At 46.3% G+C, this 6,364-nt stretch overlaps 1 long non-coding RNA gene across 1 annotated transcript; it reads left to right on the top strand.

Annotated features, from left to right (window-relative positions):
• Positions 1-517: 517 nt before the first annotated feature.
• Positions 518-1,595, top strand: LOC103783989 (uncharacterized). The gene is made up of 2 exons (XR_609580.4): positions 518-840; positions 1,327-1,595. It is a non-coding gene; the product is annotated as an uncharacterized LOC103783989 (long non-coding RNA).
• Positions 1,596-6,364: the final 4,769 nt, after the last annotated feature.

The following is a 6,364-nucleotide window of genomic DNA, read 5'->3' on the forward strand; positions in this document are numbered from 1 at the left end:
CATCTCTATTATCTCATTAAATCCTTATAATAACTCTAAGGGACAGAGGAAATAGAAACTAAGGAAGGGGGCAGAGCCAGGAATTGAACCCAGGACTCTGATTCTAGACTTCTATGCTGTTCTTTTACTACAGAGCAAACATCTACTAAAAGGGACAAGTTATTCTTCTCTGGGGGGATACTGAATTAAGACCGAAAGCCTGGAAACTTCCAGCTTCTCTCTTGCTATTCCTTTCTCCCCGTAGATTGCCCCTGGCTCCTGGGAGAGGAATTCAGATAAAATCTTATGTCTTCGGTGTGGATTCCCAAAATTGAAGTCTGCTCTTTAAAAAAATTTTTTTTGGTAACACCTTGTTTTTCTCTTTCAGGGCACTTACCTTAGTTTTTAGTCAGATATTTTCATTTATTTGTGCGTTAGGGACTTGTCTCTTTTACTGTAATATCAGCTCCATAAAGGCTGAGGTTTTTGTCTGTCTGTTTTGCTGCTGTAGCCCCAGCACCCAGAACTGTGGCTGGCACACAGTAAATTCACAGTAAAAATGTCGAGTCAATGAACAATCTTGACTTGGCTAATTGATAGGATTTGGCTGTGTCCCCACTCAAATTTCATCTCCAATTGTATTCCCCACTTGTCGGGGGAAGGGCCTGGTGGGAGGTGATTGTATCATGGGGGCGGAGCTCCCCCTCCCCCTTGCTATTCTCGTGATAGAGCTCTCCTCACTTCTCTCTCTGTCTCTCCTGCCACCACGTGAAGAAGGTGCTTGTTTTCCCTTTGCCTTCCGCCGTGATTGTAAGTTTCCTGAGGTCTCCCAGTCATACTGCTGGTTAAGCCTGCGCAACGGTGAGTCCATAAAACCTCTTTTCTTCATAAATTACCCAGTCTCAGGTAGTTCTTTATAGCAGTGTGAGAATGGACTAATACACTAATACATTTCCTCTTTCTGAAACTGCATGTGCACATTTGTTAAAAAGTCTGGGTAAAAACTTGTTTTGAAATTCTGGTTTTGTGCGGTGGGTTTGATAAAAGGATACATGCTCACCACAAAACCTGCGAGGAAACCTAGGGAAACCAGAAATTCCAAAAAGAGATCCCTGGGAGTTGGCCTTGAATTGCACCTGGCTTCCATCACGGTCAGCCTTGGCCTCAACAGGAGAAACCCATTCATTGCGAGACGTGGACTCTGCTTGAATCCGGGTCCTGCAGCTGAGAGAATGGGCTGCATTTTTTTTCTCGGCTCCTCTTCCTTTCTGAAAAGGCCTCCCGCTGATCCATCTGGCTGCCTCACCCCCGATGACCTTTCCATCCTGTTCCTTTCCAAATTCCCAGGTGTACTTATTTGAAATGTATCTGGCCCAATCGCTGAGCGTCCGCGCTGCATTTCTCCAAACTTCCCAGCAGAGGGCGGTGCTACCTCAGGGCTCCGCGCAGCCACGGCTTCCCGCTGGCGAACCAAGGGCGCGGAATCTGGAGAGGGCGAGGAACATCTTTCCTCCCACCTGTCCCCCGCCAGGCCTGCCAGACCCGTCTCATCCGTGCTGCTGCTTCTGAAAATCAGAAGAGTGAGGATGAAATAAAGTCTTCATAAAGGAAAACCATTTGCTTGTTTAGATTTCATTCATTCATTACTCAAATATTTACTGAGCTCCTACTGTGTGCCAAGCCTTGTTCTACGCCCTGGGAGTCAACAGGGAACAAAACAGACACAAATTCCAATTCCTGCCTTCCTGGAGCAGTCCTTCCTGCTGGGGGCCGGTGGGCAGGAGGTCTTAGATGACAAACGTAATAAATAAGCAAACGACCTAGGAGGTTAGAAGTTGATACCTTCTATGGAGTAAAATAGGAAAATAGAACAAGGTAAGAGGGAAGAGAGACAGAGACAAAAAGGAAGAAAGAGAGAGAGAAACACGATTTTTTTTTTTTTTTTTTTTTTTTTGAGACGCAGTTGCACTCTGTCACCAGGCTGGAGTGCAGTGGTGCGATCTCGGCTCACTGCAACCTCTGCCTCCCAGGTTCAAGTGATTCTCCTGCCTCAGCCTCCCGAGTAGCTGGGTCTATAGGTGCGCGCCGCCACGCCCAGCTAATTTTTGTACTTTTAGTAGAGACGGGATTTCACCATGTTGACCAGGACGGTCTCGTCTCTTGACCTTGTGACCCGCCCGCCTTGGCCTCCCAAAGTGCTGGGATTAGAGGCGTGAGCCACGGTACTCGGCTAATTTTTTTTTTTTTTAATATACTTTATTGAGACAGAGTCTCTCTCTGTCACCCAGGCTGGAGTGCAGTGGCACCATCATAGCTCACTGCCGCCTGGAACTCCTGGGCTCAAGCAATCCTCTCACCTTAGCCTTCGAGTAGCTGGGATCACAGATGTGTGCCACCATGCCCAGCTATTTAAAAAAAAAACTTTTTAAAAATAAAGATAATGTCTCATTTTGTAGCCCAGGCTGGTCTTGAACTCCCAGCCTCAAGCCATCCTCCCGCCTTGGCCTTTCAAAGTGCTGGATTACAAGCGTGAGCCACCGTGCACAGCCAAGACACAATTTTAAATCGAGCGGTCAGGAAGCCTCCTGGGGAAAATGACGTTTGAACAAAGACATGAAGAAAGTGGAGAATATTTGGGGAAAAGCATTTCAGGCAGAGGAAAGTGCCAGGGCAGAGGCCCCGAGGTGAGACTGTGCTAGCATGTTATTTAGTTTTTAGTTTTAAAAAGTGCAAAATAATATCCATTTACTGTGGGAAAATTAGACATTAAAAAAATCACTTCCTGTCCCTCTACCCAGAAATAACTGGTAACACGGTGGTGTATATTTTTGTGTTCTATTTTTAAGCATACACACATACATACGTGTGTGTGTATATCATATGTATTTTTTTTACAAAAATTGGGGTCATACCATCATACGGTTTCATAACCACTTATTTGCCTAATAATATAACAAGGCAATCATTCCATGTCAATAAATATTGATCCACATCATTACTGAAACGGTTGTAGAATGTTCCATCTCACAGATGTTCGGGATTTATTCAACCATTCCCCCACTAGTGGGCATTTAGGTGATCTTCCCAATTATAAATAGCGATGCAGCCACCATTCTTATAAAATTTCTACACTGTCTGAGTATCCAATTATTTCCTTAGGATGTGCTTCTAGAGTGGGAATGTTGGAGCAAAGGTTGTGCACTTTGCTCAACAGTCTGTGAGGCCTGCGTGTTTCTCAAGAGGGTTTGGGAGGGTTTCAGGGGGACCCTATAGCAGCCTGAGAACGTTCCATTTGGCAGGAAATCACCTTTTCTGAAGAGAAATGAGTACCCTACCACATTGCCAGGGCTTGCCTCTGGAGGGCTGGTCGTTTGGGTAATTTTAATTTTCTTCTTTATTCATTTCTATATTGTATTTTCGGTATTGGACATGCATTGCTTTTTGTATTAATTTTTCTAACGAAAGCAATTTTTCTTGTTATCAAAACCAAACACAAGAGAAGTACGTACAGTAGAAAGAAAAGGCCCACATCTCCCCAGAAGTTGCCCGGGTTCATTTTGTGTGTTCACCTGCTAGACATGGTTCAGCTCCTGCATAAGTTTTGTTATGGGAATTTTCCCTCAGTAGGAAGAAAATACTGTCATAAAAATAAAAAATTTAAATAAAATTAGTATCATGTTACACGTTACAAAAACCTCCAAAAGGGTTCATTTAAAACATGATTTCTATTCCTTGCTTTCTTCTTTTTTTAAAAAAATTATTAATTTTTGATTCTTTTGTAGAGAGAGGGTCTTGCCATTTTGGTCAGGCTGGTCTCAAACTCTTGGGCTCAAGCGATCCCCCAGCCCTGGCCTCCCAAAGTGTTGGGATTACAGGCATGAGCCACTGTGCCTGGCCCTTGCTTTCTTCTCTTAACAAGACAGTTGTCCCTTGGCATAGGTGGAGGATTGGCTGCAGGACCCCTTTGTATACCAAAATCCTTGCATACTCAAGTCCCGCAGTCAGCTTGAAAAAAATCCACGTGTAAGTAGATCTGCATAGTTCAGACCTGTGTTGTTCAAGTGTCAACTATCTTAGAAATTGTTCCCTATAGGGGCACATGGGCTGCCTTGTTCTTTTTCTTTTTCTTTCTTTTTTTTTTTTTTTTTTTTTGAGACAGGGTCTTTCTCTGTCACTTAGGCTTGAGTGCAGTGCTATGATCATAACTCACTGCAGCCTCGACCTCCTGGGCTCAAGTGATTCTCCTGCCTCAGCCTCTGGAGTAGTGGGACCACAGGCACGTGCCACCATGGTTAATTTTTTTATTTATTTTTTTACTGTTAGAGACAGGGTCTCACTATGTTGCTCAGGCTGGTGTTGAACTACTGGCCTCAAGTGATCCTCCCACCTTGGCCTCCCAAAGTCCTGGGATCACAGGCATGAGCCATCATGCCCAGCCTGCCTTGTTCTTTTTAATTGATGCAGCAATTTTCATTATGTAAAGGTCACATGAGTTATTTATTTGATCCCCTATGAATGGATAGCTGGGTTGTTTTGCCATTAAAACAATGATACATGGAACATCTCCATGCTCTAGTCTATGATGAGAGCAGGACCGGGCTGAGCAGGGCTGAGAGGGCCCACAGCCTCCATCAGGCTCACCTCTCAGCTGCATGACTACAGTAGCTCAGCTAGCCTCTCAGAGCCTCAGTTTCCACATCTGCCAAATGGGTACAATCACAGTTCCACTTCATGGTTTTGTGAAGATTATGTGGCCAATGTTTATAAGTGTGTGGCACAGGACTTGCCACATCGTACATTCTCAGGACATTGTAACTAATATTTCTGGTGGGTATTTCCATCATTTCATTTCCATGAGTGGCTAGCTTGAGAAAAGTCCAACTGCACCAATTTTACAGGTAAAGAAGTTGAAGAAAAAGGGTACACACAAGCCAGGTCACCTAACCCATAACCCATGCATGGCAAAGAACTTGCCCAGGGCTGCACCATGTTCCCCAGCCCACTAGCATCTCCCTTGGTGTCATTCCTTGCCTTGATGAAAGACCCCAGAGGGTCAGGATGGGAACTGAGACCTTGGGCCCATCCCTGACTGCTCTGAGCCACCCACTACTTCACCTTCAGAGGAGGGTTTCAGAAGAGCTGGCCTCTGCCCTTTCAGCCTGAGATCCCACTAAGACTGACCCAAAACATCGGCGTCCCCTAGAGTGTCAATGTCACATCCTCACTTGAGAACTCCCAGCTCTCCTGGGGGCTGGGGCGGGAGAGCATTGGGGCAGGGCCCCTCTGCCAGCCTCTGTTGCTTGGCTCTGTGGGTGCACGAATGACCTCATTGCCAGGAAAGCTGAGATGTGAGCCCCTGGCACCTGCAGGATAGCATCTGTCACTGCCTTGAGCTGAGCTCCTAGCAGATCTCAACACAGAAGGGATGCACAGGGTTGGTTCCTGGGGAGGTGGAGGTGGGAAAGACAGGCAGGGAATTTTCCTTATTAAAAATAGCTGCCTTTCTTTGAGCGTTTCCCATGTGGCAGGCGCTCAGTTAAGCCTTGGTGTAAATTATGCCTTTTAGTCCTCGGGCCAACCTTGAGAGATAGGCACCATTATTACCACCCTCGTTTCACAGATGAGCGCACTGAGGCTAAGTGAGGTGCTGGGACTTGCTCATGGTGAGGGGGGTGGTGACCGTGGAATGTGCCACTCTCCCTTCAAGAGAGCACCTCTTTCCTCAAGGTGTTGGTGACAGCCCCCAGTGCCACATCTCCAGATTGACATGGTGTCCATTGACTGCTCCCAGCCAATGACTGGGCACAGCCGGGGTGGGAGAGCTGGGTCACGCCTGCCCAAGACGGGGACAGGCAACCCTTGCTCTGGGCTCCCCATCAGCCTGGGGACTTTCTCAGAGCTGTACTGCAATCTGAGGCTCCTCCTCCCATCTTTTGTCCTTATCATTCCCCTCTCCATTCCCAGGTGTCAGACCAGCATCAGGATCTGAAGGTGCTCCCTCCCACCTCCTACTCTCTCCTCTTTATCCTTTTCATTTTCTTTTCTTTTCTTTTCTTTGTTTCACTTTTTTTTTTTTTTTTTGAGATGGTCTTACTCTGTCACCCAGGCTGGAGTTCAGTGGTGCGATCATAGCTCACTGCAGCCTCGACCTCCTGAGCTCAAGTGATCCTACCATCTCAGCCTCTTAAGTAGCTGGGACTATAGGCGTGTGCTACCATGCCTGGCTAATTTTAAAATTATTATTATTATTATTATTTTGTAGAGATGGGGTTTTGCCATGTTGCCCAGGCTGGTCTTGAACTCCTGGGCTCAAGTAATCTACCCGTCTTGGCCTCTTAAAGTGCTGGGATTACAGGTGTGAGTCACAGTGCCCGGCCCTTTCATT

The sequence above is a fragment of the Pan paniscus genome, chromosome 10 (assembly GCF_029289425.2).
Source record: "Pan paniscus chromosome 10, NHGRI_mPanPan1-v2.0_pri, whole genome shotgun sequence".
NCBI classification, from domain to species: Eukaryota; Metazoa; Chordata; class Mammalia; order Primates; family Hominidae; genus Pan; species Pan paniscus.